We start from the raw sequence: 20195 nt of genomic DNA on the forward strand, positions 1-20195 counted from the left end.
GCGGTTAATCTCAGGTATATTTTTGATGTTTAACATGTCACAAAGATATATTCTTGTGTGAGTTTGTTATTTTTTGTTTGTTTAAATTTATTTACAATTAAATCAGTCTGAATGCTAATGCTAACTGCTCTTTGTCATATCCGCCGTTAGCTCTGCTAGCAAACCTCGAGTGTCTTCGAGCGGCATAATAATCATTTGACAGCGACAGAGGAGACGTGTGTGTCTTTATTGATGAGAGGGTTGTGATTGATCTGTTGGGCTTGATTTGTGTGACGGTTTGATCAGTTATTCGAGTGAGTGTGTGTGTGTGTGTGTGTGAGATGAACTCGTGCTTACAAAAGCTAAAGCGGCTAAACAACGTGTGTTGAATAGAAACACAAGATTCACTCACTGTATTTCTCACGAAGTCATATAGCAGTATTGTGGTATTCTTGAAGTTTCTTCAAATATCTTAAGTGCCATAATATATGAATATGGACATTCTTAACCATGGTAATACCATGGTAGGACATTACAAACAAGTGCCATGTTTTGTGACATGTACCATGGTATTACCATGTTTTGTGACATGTACCATGGTAATACCATGCTTTTGGACACGTATTATTATAATACCGTGGTATTACCATGCTTTTGGACACATTGATATTACCATGGTATTACCATGCTTTTGGATATGTACTATGATATTATTGTGGTATTACCATGTTTTGGATGTGTAATATGATAGTAACGTGGTATTACGATGTTTTTGGACATGTACCATGATATTACCGTGCTTTTGAACACGTAATATGATAGTACCGTGGTATTACCATGCTTTTGGACACATATTATGATAGTACCGTGGTATTACCATGCTTTTGGACACGTAATATGATAGTACTGTGGTATTACCATACTTTTGGACACGTAATATGATAGTACCGTGGTATTACCATGCTTTTAGACACATATTATGATAGTACCGTGGTATTACCATGCTTTTAGACACATATTATGATAGTACCGTGGTATTACCATGCTTTTGGACACATATTATGATAGTACCGTGGTATTACCATACTTTTGGACACGTAATATGATAGTACTGTGGTATTACCATGCTTTTGGACACATATTATGACAGTACCGTGGTATTACCATACTTTTGGACACGTAATATGATAGTACTGTGGTATTACCATGCTTTTGGACACATATTATGATAGTACCGTGGTATTACCATGCTTTTAGACACATATTATGATAGTACCGTGGTATTACCATGCTTTTAGACACATATTATGATAGTACCGTGGTATTACCATGTTTTGGATGTGTAATATGATAGTAACGTGGTTTTTCCATGTTTTTGGACATGTACTATATGGTATTGCTACGCTTTTTGACACGTATTATGGTAGTACCGTGGTATTACCATTTTTGTATGCGTCCAATGATAGTGATGTTTTATTAACTTGTTGTACCACCACGATAGTACTGTAGTGTTCTTGGAAGTACGTTGGAATACCATTTAAATACAATGATGCATAATTTTAGACTTTTAGACTTTTTAGATGTTTAATGGCAGATTGTGAGAGCAGGCGGTGGTTGATAATGTTCAATGCAATTCAATGATAGCAAATAAAATGTTTGCTGCAATATTTACTGAAATGTTTGATAACAGAAGCGCGTTCTGGATTTGACATTGCAGTGACACAACGGTTCAGTATTGAGCCTATAATGCATTCGCACACAAGCCATCACGATATTTCTTCCTCTGACTTCTGTTGAACACAAAAAGGTGAAGTTTTGGGCTTTCAGGCTCTAAAATGATGAAAACATCAGTAGTCTATAGACTCATGCAATAAGTGTGAGGTCATATGATAGCTTTTTATGAGGAACAGACCCAAATTTATCATATGACTTTGTTTATAAGACATTGTTTGGCAGACACTTTTATCTAAAATGACTAGCATTGAATTAAAGGTATATATTTTATGAGTTCATGCATTCCTTTGAGAAGTGAACCCATGACTTTGGTGTTGCTTCACTATCACACAAGTCATACTGCTATGATGCTTTTGTGTCCTTTTTAAAGTTTTTTTTTTTTTGCTTTCGAAAATATTTTCTGTATGGATTTAAAAAAAATTATACAATTATATATATTTTTAAATCCATACAGGAAAAAAATATTTTCCTGTATTAAAAAAAATAATTTTACAAAGCCAAAAAGTTTGCAAATTGAAGGAACAAGAGCTAAAAAGGGAAAGATTTACAATCCCATGAAGCATTTATATAGGCGAATCAAATAAACCGATAAATTAAATAAAACTGTTGATCATGCACATGTATAGATTGCATCATCTTCATTGGGGAATTATGGGTAATGTAGTTTTTCACCAGGTATTTAGCTGATAAAGGTGAACTTTGCAGTTTTTTTTACCTTAACCGAACAGCTTCGGAGTCATTGGAATGGTTATTACTTTTTTCGGGTTGAATGGTGGTCGTCTCGCACCCCCCTATCGCCTGTGAGCGGAAAAAACACACTTGCAACTTCGGGCTGGCCGCCGCGTCAGGAAGTGTCGCGTGATATCAAGTCTCGCGATGTAATTAATTGCTTTACGGCAAAAAAGAAATTGCTAAAATTCTGTCATTGCGCTCCCTCACACTGTTCGAACCCGATTGAAGAAGACAATGTAAATAATTGATGTCGTTGATCTTCTAGCCTCTGGTATCTGAGAGTCGCCAACGAGTTTTTAACGACAGTGTTGTCAAATATCTACTCCGAAGCTGTAGGGGGCGCTCTATAGAGAAACCTGCGAGAATAATTCCCAAAACTGCATAGCCCTGCTTTAAACATGATTATTAAAAAAAAAATAAGTTTACATATTTTGGGTTGGTGGCTTCAGCAAACCGTCAGTTAGCAATCTCGTAGCTCACCGTAGGTCTGTCTTTAACACTTTATAAGTTATCTGAGAAATGGGGAAATAAATGGGATTTTTACTTTGCTGGAAAAAAGCAATTGGTACGTTATTCGACATTTCTCAGAAAAGGCATGCATGTTTTGTTTGAGTAAAGGTCTTTGTTGGACACACACTCACACACACACACACACAGAGAGAGAGATTGAAAGCTCTCAGGTTTCAGCAGTGCATTTATAAAGCAGTTTGTTGGAACGAGGGTCATTTATCAGGAACAACGGCAGCTTGATGTGTTGTGGTGTCAGTTTGTCTTCCTACTGCAGTAATTATTGTGTCCTGTTTAGTTTGCTGAAGGGTAGAATCATCCCTCGAGTGTCTTTCCTCATTCCTGCCCTGAAACCGCACAAAATCTTTGTGAAAGTGAGCCAGCGTTGACATTTTGTCCATTAATGATCAGAGATTCAGCCACACACACACACACACACACACACACACACACGCACACACACGCACACACACACACACACGCACACACACACACCATTGAACATTTACACTTTAATAATTAATAAATGCATTAATAATTCAGGCTCTGCCAGCTCTTGGCGTCGCTGGAGTGGACCGAGGTGCTTCTCCGCAGGTTCAAAGACTTCGAGTCGTCACAACTAATGTAACATCATCAAGTTCAATTCACTCAAATTACTGTCTCTTGACATTTGGCAGCGTCTGTTTCCATTAAGTCCAAAACAACAGTTTCTGCCAAAATATCACACTGCAATAATGCCAAAGACGGTCTGATGTTCTGCCGAGGCTGTAAATATTCTTTGCAGTCTCCAATGCTAAATGATTGATATTAGGGCTGTAAACGATTAATCGCGATTAATCGAAATACAAAATAAAAGTTTGTGTTTACATAATATATGTGTGTGTATTGTGTATAATTATTTTGTATTTATTTATACACACACATGCATGTATATATTTGAGAAATATTTGCTTTTATATGATTTATATTATATATAAATATAACTATTTTATATATAAATAACAATTTTTTCTTATATGCATGTGTGTGTATTTATACAAAATAATTATACACAATACACACACATATATTATGTAAACACAAACTTTTATTTTGTATTCCGATTAATCGCGATTAATCGTTTACAGCCCTAATTGATATCGCATTCCAGATGTTCAAGTACAGCTGTAACATTTAGATTATCTAGTGAAATTATGACGCTTTACAACCCTTTTAGGCTATATTCATACTATAGCACAAACCTTAGTACTCATCTTTCAATTAGGGCAATTCGTTTTGGTGATCAGACGATTATTTTGACGATTAATCAGATTTTTTTGGGTGCTAATTAGGGCTGTAAACGATTAATCGCGATTAATCGAATCCAAAATAAAAGTTTGTGTTTACATATGTGTGTGTGTGTATTGTGTAATGTTTTCTCTTGGTTCATCTCAGTCTGTATGAATTAATTTTGATATATAAGTCGCACCTGACTATAAGTCGCAGGACCAGCCAAACTATGAAAAAAAAGTGCGACTTATAGTCAGGAAAATACGGTAGTTCAGTGTGGTTTGTGCAATTATCAAGTATAACTCGTTAAGCTACCGCGCAAACTGGAAGTGCTAATGTTTGAGTAGATGGATGCATTTCATCTGAAGACACTGTTCGTTCACTCATTGCTGTCGAAACACTCACACAGTTCTGCATATGAGAATTCAGTTCTAGAAATGAATGCGTTTGGAAAGTACCTGGCTTTATACGGCACGCTTTTAGGGTTTATGAGTTTCGTTTTGAATTGAGCTCCAGCAGTGATCGGCGTGAGGGTGCTCTGATCTGTGTGTGCATTAGAGTTATTTTTATGGTAGTTCTAGTTCCACATTTCGGTGACCGAAACTCATGTTGTTTGACTCTGGAGCTTATGTTTCCTAGTTTCCCTGGATTGCTTCTGGCTCTGTGTGGAAAAGCACCTGAAATCTGAGCTTTATAACCTGCCTTTATTCAAGATTTACACAGCTTTTTTATTTTATGGTTGCGTTACAAGCATATTATGTCACTAAACTCATTTGGTAACTTTGAAATTATTGCCATTGGGAAAATTATTATGGTATTAACACTTTACAATAAGGTATTAGTTAGCCTAACATTATTAACTAACATGAACTAACAATGAGCAATACATTTGTTACAGTATTTATTAATCTTTGTTAATGTTAGTTAATAAAAATACAGCTGTTCATGATAGTTCGGGCAACGATTAATCGCGATTAATCGCATCCAAAATAAAAGTTTGTGTTTAAATAATATATTGTGTACTGTGTATAATTATTTTGTAAATATAAATACACACACACGCATGTATATTTAAGAAAAAATATTGATATATAAAATATTGATATATAATATAAATTATGTATAAATGTATATACATGCAAATAGTTCTTAAATACTGTACATGTGTTTTTATATACAAAATAATTATACACAGTACACAATATATTATTTAAACACAAACTTTTATTTTGCATGCGATTAATCATTGCCCATCCCCGTTAACAAACACAACCTTTGATTTTAATAATGTATTAGTAAATGTTGAAATTAATATTAATAAATGCTGTTAGTTCATGATAACTAAGGTAGTTAAGTTAACTAAAATGAACCTCATTGTAAAGTGTTACCATTATTATAATAAAATACAGTTAGTTATTGAACAATAGTGTGTTTTATTGTATTGCTCACAGCGATTTAACCCAGTTTTTACATTGATTTGCCGATCCTCTATTCTGTGGTTTGATGGATAATAGGGCTGAACGATTAATTGCATTTGCGATAATATCGCGATTTGATGAAACGCGATTTTGTAATCGCAAAAACTGCGATTAGACTCTGGTCACGTGACACGCAATCGTAAAGCAGTCTGCACTGCAGATGAAGCATCAACTTGGCACGCTACGCATATAGGCCTGGCATAGGCTCCAGGAAAGAACAGTTTGTTTAATTTATGTGATTGTGTTATAGATTATCTTCAATGATTCAGATAATTTCAGAATCGAGTCTGAGCTTAGTTTTAAACACAGATGCGTGATGACGCTGCGTGCGTTTTTTAACAACCGTATTCTGCTTGCTTCTAATTCCTCTGTCACACACACACACAAATTCGAACCTTCAGAAAATAGTCTTTCATACAGTTCGGAAAAGTTTAAGCGAATTGGACATTCGCGGGCTTCATTGTACTACTAGATCGTATGGCACATATGCGCTAGCTGTGAAATACTCGCGCTTTCACTAGTAGTGCGCGGTCTCGTCGGTAATGTACATTATAAATACCCGCCGGTATTTTCCTTACAAATGCTCTATAAAGGCATCGTATGTATTTTGGAATGCAGTTGGCTTATATATTAAAAATAAAAATATGAAAACCATCGACAAAGCTGCTTTCAATTTCAAATACTCACGTCCGCTTTGAAGAGCGCTCTCACATGCGGCTGTGAGCGACTCTGTCTACGTGTACTTGCATCTCAAAATGCGTTTATGACGCGGAATTAATGTAAACAGTCAGTTATTAAACAGACAGGACAAACCACATCTTATATTTCAAAAGAGATCTGTGCATTAGTGTGAAGCAGCTTATCGTATGTAAACTGAGAAAGAAAAATCACTTAATCACAGCTCTTGATTAGAAAACATTCAGACTACTCTTAAATACTGAAAGCACTCTTTGTTTATTGCTTGTAATGTTTTTTCCCCGCTTTATTGATAGCTTTTATGTTTTGAAGATATTCGTTGATATAGCCTATTTAAAATTCTTAACATGTAATTGTATTAATTTCGTTTTTAAATGTGTAATTATTTTTAAAAGTAGCCAACTTATAATTACATATGTAATGAAATAAATATTTGAAGTTTTATTAATAAGATTAATTAATAAATAAAAAAAGTTGATCGGCTCATGAGGTGCCTAAAGATTCCCATCCATATTTTACAATGATTTATTGCTTGTGTTTGTTGAATAATATAAAAGATAAAGAGCTTAAAAAATAATCGCATATTAAATCGCAATCGCAATATTGGTAAAAATAATCGCAATTAGATTATTTTCCAAAATCGTTCAGCCCTAATGGATAACTTGGGTTTGATTCCCGCTCAGTATCCAGCAGAAGTCTGTTTGGCATCAGGTGCAGTTGCGGTCGGAGTCGTCCTGATCCACAACAAAGCCTCCTGGAGATAAATGGCTTGCTGGGGATTTCTATTCCTGCGGTGAGGTGAGCTCAGGATAACGTCTGCAAAGTCACTCTCTCTCGCTCTGACATTTTGTTATCATGCTGCCATTTGGCAGGAACCCAAGTGGATTCTAGTCGAGTGAAAGGCGAGCGGTTTGCTCGTCGGATCCGGGAGTGTTTTGAATGACTGGTGCGGGACAAGTCCTTACACACACTCTGGAGCGAGATGCCATTCAGGATTTTACACTCCTCATAAAAGCCGTGTAACTGTCTCGAACCGCAGTGAGTTATGGCCGCGTCTTCAACTCGCTGTCGGGGGGGGGGATGAGTTTGTTTTCAGTTTCATTTCTAGTTTTTCCACAGTCCGTATCTGGTGATCTGCGGTCACGCTGTACATTATTCATTGACTTTGACTTGAAGATTACACCATAATTGACGGAAGTTTCATGGAGTTTTATATTTTTAGCAACAGATAAGAGTTTTCTTTGTTTGTTAGCGTTTTTTTGTACCTAAAGGTTTTTAAAGGGGTGGTTGATTATGATTTCACTTTTCTAACTTTAGTGAGTGTGTAATGTTGCTGTTTGAACATAAACACTCAAAGTCGCTCAAAGTTCAAAGCAAAGGGAGATATTTGCTTTTACAGAAATAGTTTTTTAAGGACTACAACAAACGGCTGATAGGAACTACGTAAGCTTCCTCCTGGGTTAGTGACATCACCAACCCTAAAATTTACATAAACCCCGCCCCCGGGAGCGCGGTTTATAGATTATCAAGACAGAATATGCTAATCAATGACTAGAAGATAATCTACATAAATTCATCAACTAACCATTCAGAAATGTCCTGTTGCTTCTACATGTTGTCACTTCTTCTCGAGTCTCTCCATTATTATCTGACTCCGGTTTGAACATAAAAGGCTGGACATTTTTGAAATTTTCTATGTGTATGAGGTAATCGAAGTAGCTCCGCCCCCTGTGCCGGGAGCAGCAGCTCATTTGCATTTAAAGGGACAGACACAAAAAGTGACAACTTTAACATGATATATAAAAATATACTCATTGAGGTATTTTGAGCTAAAACTTCACACACACACTCTGGGGACATCAGAGACTTCTTTTACATCTTGTGAAAAGGGCATTTGCTCTTAAAGTGACAGCAGCCTAATATTCCTGCTGCTGTTTGTGTTTTTAAAGTTAATCAAACAACAAAAGACAAAGAGAAAATCACTCACTGCTCCTCACTGAATACATTTTGTAACTTCAATAAAGATTCATTTATAAGTATGTTTCATTTATACAGTGAAGACTATGCAGTTATTTTAGTTGCTTACTTTATTAGGCTAAATGATGTACCTGAAAAACCTAAAAAGCAGTTTGTTTCATTTTGTATTTTTGTTATATTGTATTTATTTGTGCGTTTGCTTGTAACTTGATTATTTGTTCTCTTTACTTGTTTTAATAATGGTTTTAATTTTAGCTGTGGTATCGAAATTGCAATAGACAATTGTGAATTTTCACTGGGATCAAAAGTTAGTTTCAGGCCCTGGTTGTAGATCTGATTGGTTCTGTATTGCTACTTATTCTTTGTAGTTTAATTTAATAATACATTTTCTTTGTTATCACTTGTGGTGTTTGAAATAGCCAAACTTTTGGGCAGAACTTTTCAGTCGGTCACTTAAAAAAATTGATTATTGCGATTATTATAATAAAAAATGCAAATAGTTAGGCCTATTTAACATTGGACTCTTCTAGACATTGGTATCTTCTTTGGACATCGCACATTTAATGCTCATTTGGCACTTGACAAGTGTTTAATTTGTTCCCGGAAACGTTTCGTCTTCACGCAGAGCTCATTGTCAGTTGCAGATGGTGCTAATTTGTGTGTCCTTGCCTGTTTGTTTTCATCGTACCTCCGTCAGCCGCAGATCTGGAGACGCTGGCAGATGTGCTGAGAGCTAATGTGCTAAACTGCTGTGAATGTGGGGGACGTGAGACGCGGAGAGCGGGGAAGAACAAACGTCAGGAGAATGATTTGAGGCAGTGAGTGGCTCCATCTTGATTTAATTACACCGTTATTTTTGCATGGGCTGTTTCCTTTCTCCGAGCAACTGATGGTGTTAATCTTTATTGACAATTTATTTATAGATGAAATTTACATCCTGCAGAAGTGCAGCTGGTAGAGCAGCATTCTGCCTTTTCATTTCCAATGTAAACATACAAACTCTGTTTGCGAGTACCAAACTGAGTTCTTTTCTGCGTCTTATTGCGCTTAAGGCGAGACACGGCAGGCAAAAACATCGTTTTTTTTTCACTGGTCAATTTTGAGATTTTGGGCTATTTGTCTTCAATAACATGTCTTCTTTCAGACTTGTGGTGAAAAAAAGTCCAAAATACACATTTAGGTCTTTATTTTACTAACTTTGTCTATTTGCGTCTGTAGATTTCTCTTAAATGCAACAAAAGTTGCCGTTATAAATCATCATGATCCACGATCTCTCTCTGCTTCCTTTAATCTCACACACCGCTAGAAAGCTCTCTCTCTCCTGTACAATGCTGTCGGATCCAAATATGGTCATTTCCTTTTAATCAGCAACCAATCGTGAAAGTACAATGGCCATTTAACTCTAAAAGCGAAATCTCATTGGCTGATGTCCATTTCTGACGCCGTGATTGGTTCAGCAGATGCATCACGTGACGCGCTCTGACATTCAGTTGTGTGTTTTTGACTGTTTTTCTGCTCAGTTGAAGGCCATAAATGCTGTGTTTATAAGTTTTGATGTGATTTAGGTGGTTTGTATTGTTGTTGCTAATGATTTGATGAGATATTGTGTCAGTAAATAGTTGTTTCCACTAAAAAAGTATGAATTTTTACATTACAAATCTTTATGCCTTTTTCTCAAAATGAGTTTTTTGTCATTCTCCAGTATAAACATCTCAGCCGATGTACACCAAACTCTCCAGTTATACCCTTAGCAGTATTCTGAAAATATGTTCAGAGGGATTTGTTAATAAATCATTCCTGGCCTGATTTATGTGACATTTTAATAAAAAAAATATGGCGAAAATCGATTTTTTAAGGCTATGGACAGTATATTTAGATTTCCTAGGTAATGAAAGCATATATCCTGAAATCCCTCTGAATGTCTTTTTTCATATTGTGTGTAATCAAAATGAAAAAAGAATAAGTGCCCCTCATTCAGTAACATCTGGCACAGTCAAAGCTTACCGTGTACTTATTAAAACATATAGCAAGCAAACAAATTGCATTAATAGTGATTAATTTTATTTAACAAAAGCTGTGATAAATTTGAATGTATTTTTATTCCTATTTTACATACATAGATTTTCATGGAATATTTAAGGCATGAATATGTGCCTCAAAAGTCATGAAAATGTATTAGTAAAATTGTGTGCGACTGCGAACCCTGATAATCAATCACTAGACTAACACATCTCACGGTCATGTGATGATGCCGCCCGTGAACCAATCAAGACGTGAAATGAACACCTGCCACCTGCTAACTGCAGGAATATTTAGACAAGCGGATGTGTTTGTCTGAGGTGTCTAGCGCGTGACCGATGACTGCGCCTGCATTCATGAGATGTCAAAACATGTCGAGGACTGAGTTTTTCTGGTGGCGTTTCATCCTCGTTCAGACCCCCGTGCGGTTTGGTTGCTAAAAGTGCTTTTGGTTGTGAGAAATCATTGAGAGAGAATAGCGGCCAATGGCTGAACATAATCATAAAGTTCTTTATAAAAAAATAAAATAATAATTTACGTCTGTATCTGTTTGTATTTTTAATATTTACTTAAAAAGTAAAATTTTACTTCATTGGTTTGAATGAACATTCATTTTTGTCATGTCAAGTCTAATATGAAAAGTGGCGAATTATTAAAAATATATATATTTTTTTTAAATTAGTTTCAATAAAACGTTTGAATTACTAATTAATTCATTATTTGGTTCTTTTTGTCTATTTAACTAACAGGGGCCAATTGCTTAATGACATAATCCTGCACATTTAATGTTTTGTGCTATTAGTTTGTTTGTCGCTCCACTTTCCGTCCACACTGTAAACCCTAACGCTCAAAATAATTAATTGGTTTGAGTAGGACAAACTTAAATTAAACTAATTAGTTCAGTCAAATTAACTTTTATGAGTATTTAGCACTTTCTTCTTCTTTTAAGTTCACAGAACTGATATATTTTAAGTAAAGTGAACCGTTTTATGAAATAATTTATTTTAATGTAGATGAAATTACGTTTAACTGAAACCGCTGGGATGTCCATTTCCCAGCATGCTTTGCCGATTGCACTTGAAAGGGAGAGTAAATGCTAAAATGAAGTGTAGTATAATGTTTTTTTTGTTGTTGTTGTTGTGCAAGATTAATGTTAAGTGGGAGATTTAGTAGTGATTAATGTTGTGTTATGCTAATTTAGAAGAATTTCTGCTAATGTTGGTTTTAGGATAGTTACCATCATGGTGACGAGTGGAGCATGCGCTTGATTTGAGAGCAAATAATATCTTTATATTGTTGCGCTCATACAGCAAGTGCTTCTGTATAACACACTATTGCTAATATGTAAGAAAATTAGTATGTTAGCAGATTAGCTTGTTAAAGCTAACTAAGTTTATACTAATAAAAGTGTTCACATTGAGATTACATGAACGTTTTAAGTAGGGCTGCAAACGATTAATCGCGATTAATCGAATCCAAAATAAAAGTTTGCGTTTACATAATATGTGTATTGTGTATAATTATTTTGTATATATAAATAACAAATTTTTCTTAAATATATAGCCTACCTACATGCATGTGTGTATTTATATACAAAATAATTATACACAATACACACATATATTATGTAAACACAAACTTTTATTTTGAATTCGATTAATCGGGATTAATCGTTTACAGCCCTAGTTTTAAGTTAATTGTATGAATTAGTGTACTCATGCATTTTAATTGTTCTTAACTTGAAATGTTTAAGTACAAAACAAAAATCTGCTAGTTCTGCTTGCTTAAACTTTGAATTTCATAACTTAAATTGCCTTAAATGTTTTGAGTTCTGCCAACTTATTCGGGTTTACAATTATAAACATTTCTTAAATTACAAAACATTCATAGCATATTCTGTATGAAGCATATTCATTTAGTAGAAGTTAATTGGTTGAAAATGCACTGCAGATCAGGAATGTCTCAGGAGCACTCTTGTGTTCTGAACATGAACATTTATTTCCAGTGATGTTGGTAGTTAGCTCGCGGCTGCCGTGTTTGTGTGCGCGACTCAAGCTGTCATTGACCCGGCGAGCAGAATTTAAATGTTAACTCAGGCTGTCATGCACACGCCAGCTCAACTAAATCATTTATTTTCCTTCCCGCACTGATGTTGAGATACGTCTCATCTGGATCTTATATTTACGCGATCAGGACCTTAAAGAAGCACATGCTTAACTCAACAAGGCTCGCATGATATGGGAGAAAAATGTAATTTTTGTAAAAAAAAAATTACACTTTTTTTTTTTTTTTTTTTTTTACAATCAGAACAATGACAATGATGAAAAAAAATATCTATGACAAAACAACAGAATATTTGAGGGACAAATGCATACAAAGACAAATGATGCTTTGACAGGTCATTCAGCAAGATGCAAATTCGTCACTTAATCCTACGAATATATTAGTGCTGGGCAACAATTAATCACATCCAAAATAAAACATAGTTTACATAATATGTGTTTTATTTTGGATGTGATTAATCGTTGCCCAGCACTAGAATATATATTAAAATAAAATATCTACTACCCTTATGACTCATAAGAATGACAATGGTAATGATTATGTAAAATAGAAAAAGAGGGATACAGTGCATTATTCTGACTATTGTCACACAACATTAAATACATTATCAATACAGATTACACTCCATTACTAATAACTTTGGCGTTAACGGGTCATTGGCTATGAATGTACTTCATAAATTACCTTAAGATGTTCTCAAATTTGTCCCCAGGTTTTATCTCAGATTTGTTGTTATTAATGTGTATCAATCTTTCCAATGCAAGCGCGTTTTTTTTTCTTTCTGATAAAAATTGCTATTCTTGTTTGTATGGCTGCATATTTGGAGTTTTGTAATTGTAGGCTATATCATTATAGCTAAATATATAATAGGGCTGTACACGATTAATCGCGATTAATCGAATCCAAAATAAAAGTTTGTGTTTACATAATATATGTGTGTGTATTGTGTATAATTATTTTGTATATATAAATACACACACATGCATGTGTATATATATATTTGAGAAATATTAGCATTTATATACTGCATATATTTTTATATGATTTATATTATATGTAAATATAACTTTTTTATATATAAATAACACATTTATCTTAAATATATACATGAGTGTGTGTATTTATATATACACAAAATAATTATACACAACACACACACACATAGCCTATATTATGTAAACACAAACTTTTATTTTGGATTCGATTAATCGTGATTAATCGTAATATTTTATTATTATTATTACTAAATAAAATTAAAATAAAAACACTATTGTAATATTTCACTGTAAAATAAAATAACTACTATTTGATAAGATCTATATAGGCTAATAATAGTATTATTGTACATAAACTGCATAATTACAATACTAATATTTATGTCTTTGTTAATTTCTTAATTTTCGAACGTTAAACCACCAAACTTTTATTTTGACGGAACACAGTGCCACGCTTTACTCTGAAAACATGCAGCGCATATATTTTCATTTATTTAATTTTCAGCCTTCACAATATTTCGGTTAATCAACGAGAGTTTGCACTTCAGTCCGGTTGGTGTCTCTGTATTTTTACTGTCACCAGCCGATCTTTCTTAGCAGAAACTTGATCTGTTAGATTAGCTAGAGGGATCTACGTACGCAAACTCATGCCGTTCCTCAAAGAGTTTTCTAACTTCTCCTGTCCTCGAGGGATTGCTCTAATTAGAGTGTAAATAAACCGGTTGTGATCTGGCATATGTTCTCCGGAGCGAACGTTTTCTGAACTCCCTCTGCGACGTGAAGACTTTCCACAACAATCAGGCGCAGATACCAACTGTAGCGTTTCGGAAACTCAATGCATGTAAATGAGCTGGAGAAGGGGGATGCTTGAGCCGCGCGAGGAGGACCCAGGTGATGCCGTCCCCCGTCAGGCTCTCAGCGGAGAGTCATTTAGGTGAGGCGGAGAGAGAGACTGCTGGAGGAAATTAGATTGAGAGGCTTTTCACATCTACTGACCGCCAACTGAACCCGATGACTGACAGGCAAGTGACAGCGATGGAGAGGGAGTGGAAGAGAAAGGTGAAGCGAGGGTTTGGAAGAAACATATTTCGTATCACTCTCCGCCTGGACGAGACTAAACGGTTTAAGTGGACTGTGCCTGAGTTGTGCACAGCTGGTTGTGAATTCTGATGACATGTTAGGCCTTGTCCACACTAACACGGTTTTGTTTGAAAACGCCGGTTTCGCATTTTACTGTGGACTGTGAAAAATTAGGTATTTAAAAACGATGATGTAAGTTTAGTCATGTGACGTGTGTTGAACCCATAGATATTCAGGTTTATAGCGGTTTTGTGCCGGTATTATGTGCTTTTCACTTTCACACTGTTGCTTAAATGTTACTTTTCTCACTCTTCATATCACAGTCTAGTGTATTCTTTGGCAAAGATTGTTTTGGTAACTCAGTAGTCTATGTATTTTGAATAATGTTTAAATGGTGTATTATTTGTGAATATTCTTGCGAGTGCCGTCAGGATTACTCTCTGGTGCCGTGCACTCGCTGCGAGACTCCGCCCACACGCTGTTCTGATTGGCTGTGCACTCCCTGCGAGACTCCGACCCACATGCTGCTCTGATTGGCTGTGCACTCACCACGAGACTCCGCCCACATGCTGTTCTGATTGGCTGTGCACTCGCCGTGAGACTCCGCCCACACGCTGTTCTGGTTGGCTGTGCACTCCCTGCGAGACTCCGCCCACATGCTGTTCTGATTGGCTGTGCACTCGCTGTGAGACTCCGCCCACATGCTGCTCTGATTGGCTGTGCACTCGCCGCGAGAATCCGCCCACACGCTGTTCTGATTGGCTGTGCACTCGCCGCGAGACTCCGCCCACACGCTGTTCTGATTGGCTGTGCACTTGCCGTGAGACTCCGCCCACACAGTGTTCTGATTGGCTGTGCACTCGCCGTGAGACTCCGCCCACACGCTGTTCTGATTGTCTGTGCACTCGACGTGAGACTCCGCCCACACACTGCTCTGATTGTCTGTTCACTCGCCGCGAGAATTCGCCCACACACTGCTCTGATTGGCTGTGGGTTTTGATTGATTTTGACGCATCTCAGTCGCGTTGCGTCTAGTGTGGACAGACAAATTATTTGTCGCTGGAATCTTATTGCATCGCGTCTGGTTATAACACGGAGTTAAACGTCGGAAAACACCTGAAAACGCTAGTGTGGACGGAGAGCATTTTAAACGAAAACGCTGTTTTCAAATGTATCCCGATTAATATAGACGTAGTCTACAGCCAGTGCAGTGGCTGAGATATGCGTAAACCTACCAAAATCCGTTGCCATGATTTTTGGAATGACGTATCGTGAGAGGAAAAAATTACATTATAGTCTCATAACATCGGTCAATGGAAACGACGTCATTTCGCAATCATTTTTTTATCGATATTTAGAAAATATCGCAAAAGTTTTGCGCAAATCTGTAATGGAAACATGGCTTATGATGGAGAATCATAAGCCAATTTTTCTTTTTCCACGTCCTGCAATGCATTCAGTGATTGACTACATAGGCAGCTGACTTCTAAGGTAGTCATGAACAGCCTATTATGCTTTAATGCTGTCTAGCTAGTCTGCTCACTAGGCTTTAGGTTGAGTCTAGATTGCAGTAGCTGTGATTTTCACTTCTGGAATGGCAGCTCATTCAACCTCGTTTTATGAGGCTTGAAAGGACGTTTGCAGTCATTTGGCCCCGTCGCTCGTTGCTTGACCCAAATACCCAGATTTCTCTTCTTCTCTGACTGCTTGAGTACTTGGTTGATTTATCTGTCAAGCACTTATTCAAAATGGCCAACAAGTTTAAATTATTGCCTGCAGGTCATGGGATTTTCTTGGTTTTGTAATGCTTCTGTTGACGTCTTCTCTAAAGGGTGGAACGGATTGTATTTGATGATCCGTGATCAAGATTTTGAAAACGGTTTATGATTATCATGTCACACTGCGGTCGATGCCTAATGTCATCTACTCATTTCCCCGTCAAAATCAGCTTAGAAAGTACACGAGCTTGGGGATGATTTTTGACTGAAATGTGACCGTTTGTCGTCACGAGTGGATCTGCTCCACTACTACAGCGGATCTGTGTTTGGCTCACGGCCTTCCTCTCTGTTACTCTCAAACCCGCCATAAAGATCCTTTTATCCGTCTCCTCCCCCACGGCCTCAAAGTCCTGCCTGACTCAGAGGCGGTTTGCTGACAGAAAAGACAAACAACATGTGAGATTTTGTCTTTCGCAGTGTTGTGGCAGCTATGGCTTAGCATATGTCTTTTAGTGTTTTAGCTTTGTCAATATTATATAGGCTAGGATTCCTCAAAAAAATATAAAGTAGTTAGAAATATTCAAAGTCAAGTCGGATTTATTTCTTTTCAAAATACAGAAAATAATGCTGTTAAGGTTTATAATATCTTCATATCTTCATGCCTTATAGATGCATTTAGCTGATTAGAGCTGGGTGAAAATATAGTATACAATTTGCTATGATATATTAAACAATCAAGCAATTAAGATTTGCTATGTAGTGTCAGAGCCCGTCTACGGAGAGCCTGGCCAAATTCCTATTGCATCCGAAGCGACCAGTGTTGTGTGTTTACCTGTGTCAGCTGTGTTGTGTGTTTACCTGTGTCCGCTGTGTTGTGTGTTTACCTGTGTCCGCTGTGTTGTGTGTTTACCTGTGTCAGCTGTGTTGTGTGTTTACCTGTGTCCGCTGTGTTGTGTGTTTGCCTGTCTCCGCTGTGTTGTGTGTTTACCTGTGTCCGCTGTGTTGTGTGTTTACCTGTGTCCGCTGTGTTGTGTTTACCTGTGTCCGCTGTGTTGTGTGTTTACCTGTGTCCGCTGTGTTGTGTGTTTACCTGTGTCCCCTGTGTTGTGTGTTTGCCTTTCTCCGCTGTGTTGTGTGTTTACCTGTGTCCGCTGTGTTGTGTGTTTGCCTGTGTCCGCTGTGTTGTGTGTTTGCCTGTGTCAGCTGTGTTGTGTGTTTGCCTGTCTCCGCTGTGTTGTGTGTTTACCTGTGTCCCCTGTGTTGTGTGTTTGCCTTTCTCCGCTGTGTTGTGTGTTTACCTGTGTCCGCTGTGTTGTGTGTTTGCCTGTGTCAGCTGTGTTGTGTGTTTGCCTGTGTCAGCTGTGTTGTGTGTTTGCCTGTCTCCGCTGTGTTGTGTGTTTACCTGTGTCCGCTGTGTTGTGTTTACCTGTGTCCCCTGTGTTGTGTGTTTGCCTTTCTCCGCTGTGTTGTGTGTTTACCTGTGTCCGCTGTGTTGTGTGTTTGCCTGTGTCCGCTGTGTTGTGTGTTTACCTGTGTCAGCTGTGTTGTGTGTTTGCCTGTGTCCGCTGTGTTGTGTGTTTGCCTGTGTCAGCTGTGTTGTGTGTTTACCTGTGTCCGCTGTGTTGTGTGTTTACCTGTGTCAGCTGTGTTGTGTGTTTGCCTGTGTCAGCTGTGTTGTGTGTTTGCCTGTCAGCTGTGTTGTGTGTTTGCCTGTGTCCGCTGTGTTGTGTGTTTACCTGTGTCAGCTGTGTTGTGTGTTTGCCTGTGTCCGCTGTGTTGTGTGTTTGCCTGTGTCAGCTGTGTTGTGTGTTTACCTGTGTCAGCTGTGTTGTGTGTTTGCCTGTGTCAGCTGTGTTGTGTGTTTGCCTGTCAGCTGTGTTGTGTGTTTGCCTGTGTCCGCTGTGTTGTGTGTTTACCTGTGTCAGCTGTGTTGTGTGTTTGCCTGTGTCCGCTGTGTTGTGTGTTTACCTGTGTCCGCTGTGTTGTGTGTTTACCTGTGTCAGCTGTGTTGTGTGTTTGCCTGTGTCAGCTGTGTTGTGTGTTTGCCTGTGTCAGCTGTGTTGTGTGTTTACCTGTGTCAGCTGTGTTGTGTTTACCTGTGTCCGCTGTGTTGTGTGTTTACCTGTGTCAGCTGTGTTGTTTACCTGTGTCCGCTGTGTTGTGTTTACCTGTGTCCGCTGTGTTGTGTGTTTACCTGTGTCAGCTGTGTTGTGTGTTTACCTGTGTCAGCTGTGTTGTGTGTTTACCTGTGTCAGCTGTGTTGTGTGTTTACCTGTGTCAGCTGTGTTGTGTGTTTACCTGTGTCAGCTGTGTTGTGTGTTTACCTGTGTCCGCTGTGTTGTGTGTTTACCTGTGTCAGCTGTGTTGTGTTTACCTGTGTCCGCTGTGTTGTGTGTTTACCTGTGTCAGCTGTGTTGTGTTTACCTGTGTCCGCTGTGTTGTGGGTTTACCTGTGTCCGCTGTGTTGTGTGTTTACCTGTGTCCGCTGTGTTGTGTGTTTACCTGTGTCAGCTGTGTTGTGTGTTTACCTGTGTCAGCTGTGTTGTGTGTTTACCTGTGTCAGCTGTGTTGTGTGTTTACCTGTGTCAGCTGTGTTGTGTGTTTACCTGTGTCCGCTGTGTTGTGTGTTTGCCTGTGTCCGCTGTGTTGTGTGTTTGCCTGTGTGTTTACCTGTGTCCGCTGTGTTGTGTGTTTGCCTGTGTCCGCTGTGTTGTGTGTTTGCCTGTGTGTTTACCTGTCCGCTGTGTTGTGTGTTTGCCTGTGTCCGCTGTGTTGTGTGTTTGCCTGTGTCTGCTGTGTTGTGTGTTTGCCTGTGTCCGCTGTGTTGTGTGTTTGCCTGTGTCCGCTGTGTTGTGTGTTTGCCTGTGTGTTTACCTGTGTCCGCTGTGTTGTGTGTTTGCCTGTGTCAGCTGTGTTGTGTGTTTGCCTGTGTCCGCTGTGTTGGGTGTTTGCCTGTGTCCGCTGTGTTGTGTGTTTGCCTGGGTCCGCTGTGTTGTGTGTTTGCCTGTGTCCGCTGTGTTGTGTGTTTGCCTGTGTCAGCTGTGTTGTGTGTTTGCCTGTGTCCGCTGTGTTGTGTGTTTACCTGTGTCCGCTGTGTTGGGTGTTTACCTGTGTCAGCTGTGTTGTGTGTTTACCTGTGTCCGCTGTGTTGGGTGTTTACCTGTGTCAGCTGTGTTGTGTGTTTGCCTGTGTCCGCTGTGTTGGGTGTTTACCTGTGTCCGCTGTGTTGGGTGTTTACCTGTGTCCGCTGTGTTGGGTGTTTACCTGTGTCAGCTGTGTTGTGTGTTTACACCGCAGGGTCTAAATGAAGTTCCGGGTAAATATTTCCCCCTCTGAAAGTCCCTGCTGGCGAGGTAGTACTTTTTCAAAGTTCAGGAACTTTCGGGGTTGGGACTTGTGCGCTGAACATGCTGATTGGTTGTGTTCACGCCGCATTTTGATTGGATGACTCCACGCAGCATTTTATTTTAACCGCATTTTTAAAAATCTACAAATTGTTCCGGGTAATTTCGGTGGAAACGCGGCTTAAGAGTTGGGTGATAATAGTTGAAATAGTCGAAATCAACACATTAATTTTTACTTTACTGAAACACTTTTTAAATGCCACAGGGACTAAACGTTTTTGAGTTATAACTAGTGTTGTCAAAAATATCGATATTTCGATAAATATCGATACTGAAATATCTGAACGGTACCAATACTAATTTCCCGAAGTATCGATACTAGCCGAGCGGTCACTTTCACTTTCACTTCTCTCCAAAGGCGCGTTGACAAACACCACACGTGACGCACTCGTCTCATTCGCTCTGGTTAAATAGCAAGTGAAGTGAATGGAAAGATGGCGAGGGCGGCGCCCCCGCGACCGGCTTTGGTTGATTGATAAAGAACACCGCGAGCGGGCATGTCGGAGAATAGCGTGGACACGCGCTACACACCGCGAGCGGGCA

General features: G+C 38.3%; 1 protein-coding gene across 5 annotated transcripts in view; it reads left to right on the forward strand.

Annotated features, from left to right (window-relative positions):
* Positions 1 to 20195, forward strand: part of znf609a (zinc finger protein 609a) — a 134571-nt gene that overhangs the window by 756 nt on the left and 113620 nt on the right. The window contains exon 2 of one of the 5 annotated variants that reach the window (XM_079604653.1): positions 9070 to 9190. The exons of the other annotated variants lie outside the window; for them this stretch is intronic. The gene's annotated coding sequence lies outside the window, so the exon portion shown is untranslated. The remainder of the gene's footprint in view (positions 1 to 9069; positions 9191 to 20195) is intronic. 5 annotated transcript variants of the gene reach the window in all.

This window comes from Phoxinus phoxinus (genome assembly GCF_949152265.1).
Source record: "Phoxinus phoxinus genome assembly, chromosome: 25".
Lineage (NCBI taxonomy): Eukaryota > Metazoa > Chordata > Actinopteri > Cypriniformes > Leuciscidae > Phoxinus > Phoxinus phoxinus.